The 14,151-nt window shown below is 33.3% G+C and overlaps 1 protein-coding gene across 1 annotated transcript in view; it reads left to right on the top strand.

Moving 5' to 3' along the window:
• Window positions 1-14,151, top strand: part of LOC148611723 (uncharacterized) — a 64,429-nt gene that overhangs the window by 10,038 nt on the left and 40,240 nt on the right. The window lies entirely within an intron of this gene.

Below are 14,151 nucleotides of genomic sequence, written 5' to 3' on the forward strand. Positions count from 1 at the left end.
TACGTGTAGCAAAATTAGTAATCGGAAGGCCCTGGACACAAATTCTTCAGTTTCAATAGAATTTAAAAAAGTTGGAAAATGGAATTAAAATACCGAAAAGGCAGAGAAACAATCTTTTTTTCAAGAAGAAGGCGACTTACAAATACGTGTAGCATTGTCTAACCATTCTGTTTCAGATTGCTATATTTTACGAATGCATTTTCTGTATATTCATTTAGTTTATAAAACATATTTGTATCGAAAAAAAAAAAGCCAAAAATTTTAAAAATGAATACATGATCGCAGCATTATTGAATGGCCTAAATGATGAAAATGCTCATTGAACATATGTGATATTTGGTAGGCGTGATATTTAATGAAGTCATTGTACGATTACTGAAGGAGACACCAGCTGACACTGATAGGAAAGCTGGGAAATATTCTGAAGTATTACACAATAGGTGCCTTAGAATTGAGATACTGATTTTATGGATTATTTTAAAGTGAATAAATTCCCCGTCATTAAGGAAATGGGACATAGAAATACCGTTGAATTACAAATCACGTATAATTCTGACCTAATCCAATCAGCCTATTGTAGCACATTCTAATTCTAATTATTTTCTACCCTCCACTATTCGATTACAGAATACACTACCAAATTATATTATATTATATAACTACTCATAGCAATCTTGTTGGAAATACATCATAATAACAACTGTTCATGTCATTTTATTCACGTTGGGTCTCGGGTTTGTTTTCTGACACAGGGCTTATAAATGTCGGAAATGAAAAGAAAATGCACTTTACTTGTGTAATGTGCACCTGTCAAACTACTGTAACCCCGTCCACTTCCCCTCTTTTGCAAACCGTTGTCAAAGGCAATTGAGATTTCATAGGGCATAGCAATTTTGATCAGTTTTCTAAGGAATGGTGTCAGTCTACGGTATGGTGTTATTTGTAGAAATTAAGTAATAGCTTATCAACTAATAACAAGTTGTATTACGAGAAGTACATATTAAAAAGGGCATCTGGAGTTCGCCAAATTGAATTTTGACTTGAAAAACTAAAAAAAAGCAAACTAGTAGTTTGTAGTTCAACTATGCAAGATGTCAGTGAGTTTTGTCTTCACTCATCTATATATAGGTGTTCCATATTAACTGACAACGAACCTGAATATTACACAAACTGGCGCACTGGTACGGTGCCAATTGAATTTTATTGTTCTACTTTAAAGACAAATTGATCGTCAATTGTAATTGGAAAAGTGAATTTAAATAAATGAATTTAATTTTGACAACTTACACAATATTAAGCTTTTGTTAAGATACGTTTGAAAACGATCCCGATTCTTTCCTTCTATCTTAATCCTATTTTTGCAATTTCGCGATTAATTTAAACAATCGATGTTAATTGATTCAGTACAAGAGCACTTCGATTTACTTGATAGTTTGTTGTTGGGATGTTAATTTGATATCTTGTGCATTTTCCCTCGATCCACACCTTTTTCCGATTACCACATTACTTGAGTCTTATTCCAGCGGTGGATCAAAAGTCGGATAAAAAATTTCACGCAGAGTTTTGTCAAGAGTGTGCTAATATTATTATGTAACCCCTTTGGAACCCACTTTTCAATATCTGTGAATCCACCCTGGTCTCATATATCTTGTGGTTTTCTGTCTCCTATTTATTCTTATGAAGCGCGGTGAATATACATAATAACTTTGTATGTATATATGTATATATGTATATCACTGTACAATTCTAATCATAAGATTCTAATAGCCGTTTTTGATTGGTCGAGAAGGTCTTTGCCAGAGAAATCTCATACTTGCATGAACTTCGCCAGATCGTTCATGCATGAACGCTGGTCAACTTGAAACCAATATGGCGGCCGTGTAGTTCGAAAGAGAGTGGCAACGACATAAACTACCAAATTATATTAAGACCGCTGTCCGTGTGTGCGTGCGTGCGTCTGTCTGGCACCCCTTTTTAAAATTGTTTACCAACATATTTAATTGATCATTCCGACGCCATTTAATTTCAACAAATTTTACAGGAGTTATGGAACTTTTGCATGTCAATTTGTTTTTGCGGCGACAGGGAACGTATTTACTCATAGCAATCTTGTTGGAAATACATCATAACAACAACTTTTCATGTCATTTCTCACGTTGGGCCTCGGGTTTGTTTTCTGACACAGGGCTTATAAGTGTCGGATATAAAAAAAATGCATTCTTGCCTTCAATATAGCTATAAGAAATGTCTATTAGATGCACATTGATTTTACCGGTACAGTTTGTTTACAAAGGGTAATATTCAGCTTGGGGAAAAAACTTACAAATGCTTAAAATATAACTACAAGTAAATTCCCCTCCAAATTAAATTGTTCCAGAACTAAATCTATAAGTATATTTACCGGTTCAATACCTTTAAAAAAATCCAAAATGTCGGGATTGAATTTTAAGAATTAAACAGCTATTTTCGGTTGTTCAAGCATGTATAAACGACAGAAAATAGCTGTTTATTCCTATAATCTTCTGTAAACTGTTCTTATTCAGGGATATTACCTTTTGTATGACTGTTTGGCAAGACACATCAGCGCAGCTTTCCATCCTTTTACCTCTTTCTTTTTCTCTTTGTTTTTGTTTTGTTTTTTTTAACGCTCATTTGTAGTATGTCCACAAAAAATGTAATAATATACGCGAACCCACTCTTCCCATACAAATGATTTTACATTATCGTTCGTCTAACTTATTTACATATATATTTTATTCGTCGAAACAATTAATACTGGTCATTTATTTGAATTGGAGGATATTTCCAAATATCTCTTTTTTATAAAGAATGCTCCTAAGACTATATCTTCGCTCAGATTCGCAATAATGCAAAAAACAGAGGAGAATTATATGCAGTTTTTACATCCTTTAAGTATATCTGCAAGATGTCTACTACTCTTCTATACTGTCTCCACTCCAAATTGTAGTTATTATTTTCGTGTACATTCATTTTTTTCTTTCTCGTGATCATCTTTTGGTCTCTCATTTCCGCGAAGGTTATGTTATTTAGTATAATGCAGTTTACGAACGAAATATTCACGGGAATTTCGATTACCGTCGAACATCTTTTAGTCAGTGGTCAAAGGGAAGTAACTCGCACAGTAACGGCAATGACAACGTTTTTTCCCGTAATCCTCTATGGGCGTTCATTTACGTTACTCCTACCTTAATATGTTATGCCTATTATACTTGTATCAAACATGACCGAAAAGGCCCGTCAAATTATGAGGAATATGTGTTCACAAAGGTTAATGTACGAAGTAACAATATCATTCGTATCGTTGTAAAATCCTTAGACTATTTTTTAGAATATATGTTTTAACAATCGCCCGATACCAGCAGAGGTCCAATCGAGAATGCTTGTCGGCTACATCATGTGCCAATGCTCATGGTTTACAGTTTAGATTAATTTACACTCGCTTAATCATATTGTGTCTACAAACCATTTACTTTCAAACACATTCATTTTATTTAAGGCACTGAAGGTCATTTGTTGACTGAAAATTTTGCTCATTATATAGTTTATTTTAATTGATAGGTGATTTTATATGTCATCTGATGATGGACCCGTTACGCGTTGGTATATGTTTATAGTCGATTCTTAAAAGCAAAATTCTCATAAGGAAGCGCAACTATTTCCAATTAATTTTTTTTATATATGGCAGCGAACAATTTCCGTGAATATGCATTGCTTTGCTTATTACTTATTAATTCCCTTTCTCTATTTTGACGATGGTGACGTTAATGATGATGACGATTATAAAAATGCTTATAATGAGGATGGACAATTGTTCTTATACATATCTATACTTACACTTTTTATACAAAGGAAGTTGTTTGTTAACACGGTAATAAACTGCAAGTTTTCATTTCCATTGTGTTTTACATATAAAATCCTAATAATGGCACGTTTGAAAGTTGATTAAAGATCAGGTCAGGGTATGCGGAAGTATATAAATCAATAGACTAATCCATTATACAGATATAGTCTGACAATAAACGACATTGTCTTCAATTCAAACACTGTTATCAGTAAAGGAGTGTTAACTCGTTTTTTTTATGCTGAAGGTTTGAAATGTGTTTTTCTGAAAGGACAAGGTAAACTAATTTAAGTTTATATAATTATGAACTAAGCGCGAAATATTTAGGCTGTGAATAATATTCTGTAGTTTAGAACATACAGAAATTTCAAATTTTTTTTTTTCTTAATCATTTGTTCGTCCATTATTTATTCTTTAAAAGCAGCTCCTTTCAGTACAGGTCGGGTAATTTTAAACAGTTGCTATAAGTACCAAAGAAATTCATAAATGCATTCATTAATTATTTTTTTTAGAATTGGGAACAAAATTAAGTGTCTTCAAACCTGAACTAGAAAATCGTAATTTGAGTGACAATATTATGTATCGGTTGTGCAAAATTATTTATCTACATTAGACAAGTGTTATAGTGTTCATCCTTGAATTTGATGATTTATACATATTGCATTCAAAGGTCATTATCCCACTTACAACTTAATTGAAACTGTTGCTTGGCATTAATTTAATCTTTGTTTATAGTTCCAAATTACAAAATTGTTTGTTTTTATTCTATTTGACTTCATGAAACGAGTATTGGGATACCAAATACAATATAAAGGAACCGGAGTAACAGAGAAGGAACTCTACCCTACAAGAGCATGTGGGTTCACCACCGGAATTTTTATGGAGTTCCTCTGCTCATCTATGTGTGTACTTTCGTCATATTTGTCTCTCTTGTTCTTTGTAGCTATCGGGTTCTATGTGCTCTGGAAATTTTGGTTTTAAATATAAGCAAATAATTTTAGTCATATGTGATTTTAATCAACTACCTCTAACTGTCATAGATGACATTTCTACTCACCGGACTTGACCTTCAGCAAACATCAGGACTCGATTCAGAAGCAGCAACTTCTCTTTATTTTAGAAAACCGGAATACACTCCTAATTCTTTGTTAGATTTTAACCATTTTGTTTTCTGAATGTAATATAGGTCTCTTGTTTAATTTTGGTGTTTCCGATGTTGGTTGGACAAGGGATTTGCCTTTGTTTATCGTTATTATTTTTTTCGGAAATAGTGTTATCTGAAATAGGATGGCGATATTGAAAGTCCATATGCAGTAAAGATTTGTATTTCAACATCGATGAATGAAAACTTTCATCCGATATATTATTTTATTTATTTATACGTCCTCTTTGGAAAAGGGATTAACTGAACACAAATTAGACATTATGGAGTAAGAAGTTCCCTTCATATCAGAGTTTGGATATATGCGATGAAGGTATCTACAAACGCTACAAATGCATTACGCCACAGATATGTAGTAGCAATTTTAGAAAAGGGCTTTTTATGTTAGGATATGAGTCTTTTATCTCAAACTCCTTATGATGATTAAATAAACAGTCCAAAATGGCTACATGTTGAAGTAAAGAAAATGCAAGAAAATGTCGGTTAATTTCATGATAATTCAGTAGCATTAGCATTCCATTTAACGTTTTTATACATCTAATTCCACATTGACGCCATAAATAGTATTTGAAATTCAGTTGTTTCAACCTCAATCAATCTTACCTGGTTTTCAAAATGATCTATTAACCAAGAAACCCACAAAAAATGACAATGCAGAGATATATTCATCTTGTCTTGAAATGCACAATGAGGCATATTTTATTATTTGTAACTACCAACTGATAAATCTCACTTACTTTTTAAGAGAAAGGTCTGTTTTAACCTTGGTTCCCTTTGATTACTCTTTAAATACAGGGTTAAATTTAAAGCTTGAATTTCATAAGATTTATGCATATCTTCCATCATAAAATGACAATAAGAAATGCATTTTATTTATTTAAACCCTTGTTAAGGTTGACATCCTCAGTTGAAAATATACAGCCTAAAAGGGAGTTCAGAATTTTTCAAAGTATCTAGGTTTTCCTTAGCTTTAGTGAGTGTTATGTTTTTGAATGACTAATAACGGCAATTGTGGTGACATTGAGTGCATGTGCTTTAATCTAGTTCATTTTAATTTTCTTAAGATTATCTACCTTATATGGGTTTCTGGTAAGGGAATAGTGTTTTTATTTCATTAATTTGCAGTATCATTATTATCGTTTTTTTCTTTTATTTTGTTTATCGCGTCCCCTACACAATTAATGTAATACATCACCAAAATTGTGTTGACTGACTGTTTTTTTTTGTATTATTATACACATAAATCTGAATAGTATGAATAGTATGAAAACATTCATTCTGGTATTGATACAATTCCATTGGCGATTGTTTTTTCTTTTATCGCAGCTTATCCATGCACGTCAATATGTCCTTTAAATTAAATTAAAAACTGTTTTAGGGTGTTAAAGCTGATTTTGGTCGTTTTGGTTGACTATAGTAGCGCGTGAGGTGACTTGCTAAACTTAATTTTGTACTCAATTGATAACTTGTTTTTTGTTTTTGTTTATTTTCTACTTTTTGCCCCCATGACCCAGTCGATGGCAACATGGACCCAAAAATGAAATTAACCAATCTTGCCTTCAGTCGGATACAACACCAAACCATTCTTTTGTTCTTTTTATGAACAACATTACATTGGAATCCATCATGTAATAGTTTGATGTTATGATATCTAATATTTTTATAGTATACTATCATAGATTCTTAGAGGCCTCAACAGGTTGTGCACATTGTCAAATAGCTTCACAGAGTATAAAGTTATCGCATATTGTTGTTTGCCATTCAATTTCGGTAGCAGTTGTTTTCTTTTCCTTAGGTCTAGGTCATCTTGTATTCTCGTAACTATTTCACTTGAATATTTTACTAATTGATGCGAACACACCACGCAATACCATACCAACAGTTGCAGCCCCTCTTACATCTATATATATCTACTTACCTTTTAGCTATTCGATTTAGAAATTTAGTTCATTCCAGTCATTTGGAATCGATTCTTCTTCAAAAGTCAAATTAACCAAGTTATAAAAGATGTTTATCATCTTGTTTTGTGCCCCGTTCAGGATATCGTCATTAATGCTGTCTATTCCAGGCTCCTATCTTTTTTAATTTTTTAATGGCTGCCAAATATTCTATTTAATGTTGGTATTCGTGTTGTTAGATGTAGCTCAGTGGTGTAATTGAAAGTGTTCAATTCTGCTGGTGGTTCTGGACCGTTCTTTGAAGAATAGAGTTTAAGTGTTATGTTCGTCGTTTAAAATTACCCTTTCATTAATTGGTGTTTCCCTTCTTGTAATTCATTTCTGATAAGTAATAGAAACTACTCCTAGTAAATAAATGCTTAATTATTTGTTTTATAGTTTGCTTATATTGCCTTAATTTCCGACTTGTCTACATCAGCTGCTATCTTGTCTATTTTTACGCTTGTGTTCTGTTATTCTGTTGTCATGGTTGATTTTTCTGATTCTTCATTATATACCTTTGGCCTCTGCCTCACAACAAACAAATGGGTCATAAATCATTTATATTTTTTTCACCTGACGGGGAAAAAGGTTCATCAAGAAATTATTTAAACCCCATGTAAAATGTTAAAAAAATACTATTTCTAGTATATCGCAAATATTTGTCCTATCATCTCAGAAGAACCTAGTGTTCCTTGTAATATATGGATACCGCATGTAAAGTCTTCCCCTTATTCAACACATAGCTTATCATGATTAGTTTCTCTATGGCGGGATTTATTATAGCTTGATTGTTCTTCGAAGTCCCGCCAATTCAATATTGGAAGCCTTTGGAATCAAACTAGATCCTTATAGGTCCCTAGGCAACAAATCCACTAAACTTGTAGGTTTTACTCTTTATATTTTCAAGGGTATAACTCTTCCTATGTGTGCCATCATAATTGTCGATAATGCCATCATCAGTTTGATTATTTTGATTTGTTTACAATATTGATGAGAGGCCATATCAAATATCGCCTGCATAAAAACTTAAAATTAAGTCCATCTAATTGCAATTTTGACACATCTCGTTTCCGTAATTCAAGAATCGCAAAGAACAAGAAAAGGAACAAAGGTTAAAGCTGTAATAAAAAGAATGTAATCCAGGGACAAAGACTAGACATGGAAAACAGATAAACACAACAAAGAACATGAAGTAACTAAAATCATACATACAATGTTACATAACCAAATGAGCAACTCTTATTCCACTAAACACTGGGAACATTGACCAGGTGTACCGGTAGGGTAAGCGTCCTCTGCTTTTTCTAAAAACACCCGCCGAGTAGCTCATTAAAAGTCGACAAACGAGGAAAGGAAAACCATGACATGTTGTATATATTAGTTTTCATGGCGCAGATGGATACACCTGAACGATCCACGAGTTTATGATACGACCATAGATTTTGTGTAGTGATGACTTTAATCTTGTAGCAGTATAATCCTGTTCCAGAAGCCTATTTGTTAGAATTCTAGCACGAGACGCAAACTTTTCCAGCAAAAAGTCCAATATCCGAATTCGATCACTAGTAAATAACCAACAGAATATTCTGTTCTGCATTGGTCTGATATTAAATGGTAATATAGGATGTGTGTGCATACGATTTCCAACGAGTCAATGCCATAATTACTGTCCCTGCCATTGACACACTGGAACTACAGCTCAAATGAGTGTAAACGAAAACAAGCTATACCTACAGCACCTCAGATCTTTAGTAGAGAAACTGATTACAGGTTTTTATGACTTGCTATTAAAATGAATAAAGAAATGAAAAAAAAAACTAATAACTTCGTTGAAGAGTAATTAAGGGAACCAAGGTTAAAGGGTCATTATAATAATTTAATTCTGGGACAAAGACCAGACATTGAAAACATACATACACAACAAAGAACATAAAGTAACTAAAATCATACATACAAAGTAATAAAAGCAAATAAGCTACTCGGACTCCAGGACAAACTGGGAGTAGGGTAGATATTGGCTCGTCAAAACTTACACTTTAATTCCTGGAATGTCTATTATGTAACCTCATACATACAAAATGTTAGTATTTTTGTCTTGTGTTCTATAAGTAAAAATAGGCTATGTTTTTAATATCAATGCCACCAGGGCAGAAAGTATCTCTTTTGAAAATGTGTAGGCTGAAGGTCAAACGCTCTAAATCTGTCACATAAAGCGTGGTATTGCATCATCAATTTCAATTATTTGAATAACAGGATATTATCCTCCTTTGCCACGAGAACGTAAAGGACGAATAAAGTTCATTATTCAATTTCTTTGGACGATTTGTTGTTGACAGTACCCATCAAATTCATGTTGTCCATGTAAAACCATAAAAAAAACATAGCAAGCAATACGGGAATTACTTCTAGAAAAGATATATTTCTCATCAAGTGCGATTTCCTCCAAATGTTTCGTATCAATTATTCCCATGAATCATGCATATACATCCGATAGCCTACTTCAGGATTCTCAAGAAACGCTCGAGCTCGAGGAATTGCCTTCGAACAGAAAGGTATTAAGCCACTTTCAGATTGGAATTCCTTCTGTGTGCTTTTTTCTTCTTCAATAATTTAATGAACATTTCAATTACAATGTATTATTGTAGAATGTTCTAAGTGCCATAGCTGTGATTGTAGGTCCAGATCTTTGATAATGTTCCTTGTCCCAAAAACAAGGATATTAAGTATGTCTATTGTGCATTTCCGTAATAAATCTGGGAGGTCATAGGGAATGTTGCCTTCGTGATCCTTGCTGTCTATAATCTGCATTGATGAAAGTTTGACAAGAAATAATAAAATGTTCCCATTTGCAATGAGTACATAAATCAAAATATTTTCTGAACAAATGTAAGTGTAAAATTATCTTAAAATGTCTTTCATTGAAGTGATTTTATAATGACAATTTAATGTTTATATAACAGTTAAAGCAGGTCAATATTTACTATATTTATCAAAATTTGCAGTATTACAGATTTCAAAATAAACAAAATACCAAGGTTTCCATTCTTTGTCTTACACATGGTAGAACCTTTTCGGTGATGGATTATAATTTCTTTTTGCGATAGTGTGGGTTTTGAGGACTTCTTGTGTACAAACAAGCTTTGGATTTAGATCTCCCTAGTTATTTGCTGTTAGAGCTGCTGATGAGATGTCACTCATTAATTGATGTGTATAGCGTATCGAAATTTCCAATTTTTTTTTAACCATTCTTAAGTATTTTCATAGAAAATAAAATGTATCTCTGACTAAATATAACGTCCTACATGATGGCAGTGAAATGGATGTTTTGTTGTCTGGTTATAGGATTACCCTTCGTTGTCACCTTTGGCACAACTACTTCTTCGGCAGCCTTTTTAATTTTAAAAACTAGTTATTTTATTTTTATTTTTTACTTATTTTTCTTTTCGTTTTTGTTTTTGCTTATGTTTTGGTATTCATTTTTTGATATAAGTACTGTTTCCAAGTTACCACAACAGGATCAGGGACAAAAAAAAAAAAAAAAAACGTATAAAAAAGGACTTAGTGAATACACACGGCAAATTGCCCCAAAACAACATTATACACAAGTACTGCAAAATATTGGCCTCTATATACTCCAACAACACAAAGTAAATAAATGACTCTATACTAACCATTTCATTGACCTTTTTAGGGGAGGGGAAGTTGCGATGGAGTAATATCAACACATTAGAGATATAATAACTGCATTGTAAAATTAATAGAAGCAATTCTTAACAAATGTTTGTTTTAACTTTCCTTTTCTAAAAGGGAATAGTTTAACATTAGTTCTTTATGTAGGGTAAAAGAAATAGCATCAGATAACTTAAATAGACAAGTAAGTACTGCGAGATTAAAAGCGTACAACAATGTACCATCTTTTATTGTCGTTTATTGTTGCGATAATCTCATTTGAAATGAAGACGTTTGTAAACATTAAATCTCCAGAGATCAATCAATCAAAATGATTTATTTTTATGTTAGCTATGAACCATAAATCGCGTGAGAAAGACTAAAGAATAGAAACTTGTTAAATGTGGTTGAATGAACGAAAAGACATAGTTACTCGATTCGACAAGCAATTGACACATTTTCGGAAAGGAAACTTATAAAAAGGTTAAACTGAAGCCTGTTTTCCATCAGATTGTATACGTTTTCTGTCGTAAACATTATTAACTGAAATGTATTTTATTTATTTAAACCCCTGTTTTGACATTCTGATTGGTATCATAAAATCGAACAGGCATAAAGCGGGTAAGGACACTTGTCTAATACCAAGATAATACAATGGGAATGTGTAGTAAATATCAAATTCGGTCCTGAAAAAAAACCCAAATCAGTATGGATTTTGCATAATATTGCATAAATGTACCATGTCAGAAAAATTTACCCATTGCAATAATACCTAAGTCAAATAGGTCAAAACGTAAATTTAGTCACATTTTGAAAAAAACACGTTTGTTTTCCATCATTTTATATATATTTCCAAGCGATGTTTCTCACATGTGTTAACAACTTAGATGTTCAAACCTTTGAAGGATGTTGTTTTATAAGAGCTTGTAATAAAATATTAAGTTGTTGTAGCATGTGGTCAACACGTGCGGATAAGATATTCAATCGAAAGCCTCCCATTTTTTGTTGTTGATAATTTTAAAACGATTCGTAACTAACTGGAAGAGCTTTTTGAATGTTGGAGATGTCAAATACTAATATGTATTGGTACGCCTTTTTGAATACCATAACAGTCGGGAACACATTAATTTGTACTGTTTCTTGTTATATCATCACCGAAATGGTGTTGACTTATTTTCCAAAACGTAAGTTCTTATGTATTCAAATATACCAACTTGACAGACGGAGTTCCCAGAAATCCTTTAAAGATAGACTTAGTAGACGAATTTTGTTCTGCCTTTGTGTAAGGGTTTGACAAAAGTGTCATTTTTATCAATATCCATAAGGGTCAAAGTTCAATCTTCTTTGGTGTGAATAATCTTTTCTTTCTATAATCCACATACGTATAAATAGAAATATAAATAGTCGTACACATCGACCCTCTCTATGTGGTTTTCAATAGTAAAATGTGCACTCGAGCGGAACATCTGAGAGAAGCAGCCCCCATGTGTCTAAAAAAACATATTAAACAATAAATTTTCACATTATACAATAAGATGTCCGATATGTTGAAAATTGTTCCTCCACGATGTTCAGCTCGAGTGCACATTTTACTATAGAAAACCCCAGAGAGAAGGTCATGAAAGTGGTCTAGAGTGACGGGTATGACTACAAATATGGCTTTAGGTACGCTGAACTGGATCATGTCCAGCGACCTTGACCACTCATAAATCTTATTATCTTATTATATTCCGAAAAAGATGGTACACCTGGATACAAACATATAGTTCTTGGTAGACATTCCCCGTACTCTGTAAAAATAATTCTAAATCATCTTCCAAATATACAGAAGAAGATGTTTTTTTTTAAATGCTGGAATTTTTTATCAACAAAATATTTGTTCAGTGTGGGGGATGCGTTTTTCTTCAAATGCTCGGCATTCCAGTGGGAACAAATTGTGTTTCTTTACTTGCTGACCTTTTCCTTCACTCTTATGAGGCTGACTTAATAGCTGATCTGATTCAAAAGGAAGAATATCGTTTAGCTAGATCATTTAATCTCAGTTTCCGCTATACAGATGACATATTATCTTTAAACAATCCTAATTTCGGGGATTTGATACATCGCATCTACCCCAAAGAACTTGAGATAAAGAATACTACAGACACTGTGAAGTCAGCCTCATATCTTGACCTACACTTAGAAATCGATGGTAAAAGAAAACTATTGACCAAACGTTACGACAAACGTGATAAATTTCCATTCAAAATTGTCAACTTTCCTTTCATCTGTGGCAACATCCCTTCAGCACCTGCGTATGGAGTGTTCATATCACAACTCATACGTTATGCCAGAGCTTGCCGAAGCTACGCAGACTTTTTGTATCGCATCAGAACTCTTATAAATAGGTTGCTATGTTGGTACAAGATTGAAGTCATTACAGAAGTTTTATGGCCGTCATAATGAACTCGTGGATTGTTATGGTGTATCCATCTGCAGCATAAAAACTGATTTATTCAACGAGTCATAGTTTTCCTTTCCTCTTTTGTCTACCCCGGACTTGTCTTTTTATGAGCAATTCGGCGGGTGTTTCTAGAAAAGCAGAGGACACTTACCCTACCGGTGCACTTGGGCCATGCTCCCAGTTTTTAGTGGAGTCCGAGTTGCTCATTTGCTTTTTTTACTTTGTATGTATGATTTTAGTTACTATATGTTCTTTGTTGTGTATGTCTGTTTTCCATGTCAGGTCTTTGTCCCTGGATTACATTCTTTTTATTACCACTATAACCTTGGTTCCCTTGATTACTCTTTCAAGTTTGTATTACTGTTATTTGATACATTCAGACTTATTCTTATGGCAGATCCTCTTGCAGAACAATTCATTTCATATGCAGGGAAAGATCATTATTTGACATTCAGATTTTTCCATTCACCATATACAGTCGAACCTCATTAAATCACAGTCGAAGGGACCATGCAAAAATATTCGAATTATCCGAGGTTCGAGTAATCCGAGGTCGAGGATAAACCGGATATACTAGTGGTTTGGTCAATGATTGTTTCTGCATTCACATTATTTGTTGTGCTTGTACATATGCACGTACTTCACTTTAATTTACACGGTACTTCGTAACATAGTAAAAACAATATGTTCCCTAAAAGATTGATGGTAGAGGAAAATTGCAGACCAAACTATTGTCTAAACATCCCTTCAGCACCTGCGTATGGAGTTTTTATATCAGAACTCATACGTTGTGCCAGAGCTTGCCGTAACTTTACAGACTTTTTGTATCGCACAAGACTTCTTAAAAATAGGCTTCTGGTTTTGTTGTTACAAGATTGAAGTCATCACTACAGAAGTTTTATGGTCGTCATTATGAACCTTGGATCATAACTGAGTATTCATCTGCACCAAGGAAACTGACTTGTCATTGTTTTTCTATTATCTTGTCTAACCCAGACCTGACTTTGTAGAGCAGCTCGGTGAATTTGTCTAGAAAAGCAGGGGACGCTTACCCTACCGGTGCACATAGTCCAAG

The sequence above is a fragment of the Perna viridis genome, chromosome 7, assembly GCF_037379345.1.
Source record: "Perna viridis isolate PV_CMFRI_1.1 ecotype Kerala chromosome 7, ASM3737934v1, whole genome shotgun sequence".
In the NCBI taxonomy this organism is placed as follows: domain Eukaryota; kingdom Metazoa; phylum Mollusca; class Bivalvia; order Mytilida; family Mytilidae; genus Perna; species Perna viridis.